The following is a 1,920-nucleotide window of genomic DNA, read 5'->3' as shown; positions in this document are numbered from 1 at the left end:
GCTCCGCCGCCTGTAGCCATTAACCAGGTGCCGCCGCCTGTAGCCATTAACCAGGCGCCGTCGCCTGTAGCCAGGAGCCAGGCGCCGCCTCCCTTAGCCTGTAGTCCAGCGCCTCCCTTAGCCTGTAGTCCGGCGCCTTCCTTAGCCTGTAGTCCGGCGCCTCCCTTAGCCTGTAGTCCGGCGCCTCCTTTAGCCTGTAGTCCGGCGCCTCCCTAACCATTGCTCTGAGGTTCTGCCCCAGTTATGTTGACCACTGGCATCTGCAATAAACAAAAGACAAAGGTTCTGTAGGTGTGATGGAGATTGCTCACTTTCAATGCTCTTCCTATCCCGACCACACAGTAGCTTATTCTTGTTAACTGCGCTATAGCTTTCCTGAAACTCCACTCACTCCAAAATGGCTGAGGATTGGAACCCAACCATTTCTAGATGTTTTGTCCTCTCACTGCTGATGCTGAAGAGCTGCTGGCTGCTAGGCTCCACCTCCCAGGAGCCTACTACACTAGTAGATTCCCAGGAGCCTACGCAGGAGTATGCTCACTCAGTTCGTCTAGATGGTGACATCATCCTTGTCGGCTTGTTCCCTGTGCATGCCCGAGGGGAAAGGGGCATCCCCTGAGGTGAGCTGAAGAAGGAGAAGGGAATCCATCGCTTGGAGGCAATGCTGTTTGCTATAGACCTCATCAACAAGGACCCGGACCTTTTGCCTAATGTGACACTAGGAGCACACATCCTGGACACCTGTTCACGTGACACCTATGCCCTGGAGCAATCACTAACGTTTGTCCAGGCACTCATTGAGAGGGATGGCTCCGATGTCCGTTGTGCTAACGGAGAGCCAACCATCTTTGCCGAGCCAGATAAAGTTGTTGGTGTCATTGGGGCATCAGCCAGCTCTGTTTCCATCATGGTTGCCAACATCCTGTGACTGTTTAAGGTAAGAGAACTCTGCTGTGATTTTAGCTGTGCAATATATCCAGTCGCTGCTGGTACCAAAATACTAATTGTTACACTCGCAGACTACTTCTTGAATACAATACCTGACATATTTAGAGTGGTATGGTTTGAATCCTCCTGCTTGGAATTTGCATCTTCTCCCTGTTCATGTATGGGTTCACTGGATATTTCAGCTTCATCCCACAGACCAAAACACAAGCTCGACAGGTTACCCTTAACTGACCTAAGGTGTGACTGTGTGTCTGCAAGGTTGTTTCTCCTGTGTGTCTCATCATTGTCCTGTAATGGACAGGTGACCTACCCATGGTGTACCCACGTTGTACCCTCGCCCTATGACCGTTGGACATAGGCACCGGCTCAGCGACAATGAAGTCTTCTGATAAGACTGACAGATTGATATGTTAGTCATTTTTCTATGGATTACATAGATTACCAATGGTCCACACTGCAAAAACAGAACTAAAAGTAAGTGAAATTTTCTTGAAATCATTGTAATTTTCCTTGATTAGAGCAGTTAAATAAGACTATTTGCCAATGGAATAAGATTTTTGCACTTAAAATAGGAACAATTCATCTCCATCGTCTTATTTCAAGTGCAGGATGTCTAATTATGTTATTTTAGAGATGAATTGTTCCTATTTTAAGTGCAAAAATCTCATTCTATTGGCAAATAATCTTATCTACCTGCTCAAATCAAGGATAAATACACTAATTTCAAGAAATTTTTACTTATTTTTAGTTCCCTTTTTGCAGTGCATGAATGCACCATCTTTGCTACCAAGCTGGTCAGCCACACACAGCTATGTAAGTTTTGTTTTTTCACAAACAAGGATTGAAACACAGAGATCCTGATAGCTAGATGAAACAGAACAGAAGATAAAAGCTGGTTTCTGCATATCACAAGAATATTACAACCTGGGACCACTAGATAATTATTACATACCATCCTCCGTCAGGCTAAGT

The 1,920-nt window shown here is 45.7% G+C and overlaps 1 pseudogene; it reads left to right on the top strand.

The window, feature by feature from the left end:
• The first annotated feature begins 228 nt into the window (after positions 1-228).
• Positions 229-1,380, top strand: LOC118565358 (annotated as a pseudogene).
• The last annotated feature ends 540 nt before the right edge of the window (positions 1,381-1,920 follow it).

The sequence above is a fragment of the Fundulus heteroclitus genome, chromosome 2 (assembly GCF_011125445.2).
Source record: "Fundulus heteroclitus isolate FHET01 chromosome 2, MU-UCD_Fhet_4.1, whole genome shotgun sequence".
In the NCBI taxonomy this organism is placed as follows: domain Eukaryota; kingdom Metazoa; phylum Chordata; class Actinopteri; order Cyprinodontiformes; family Fundulidae; genus Fundulus; species Fundulus heteroclitus.
Note: the sequence above shows the minus strand (reverse complement) of the source record. Positions and strands in the feature narration are given on the sequence as shown.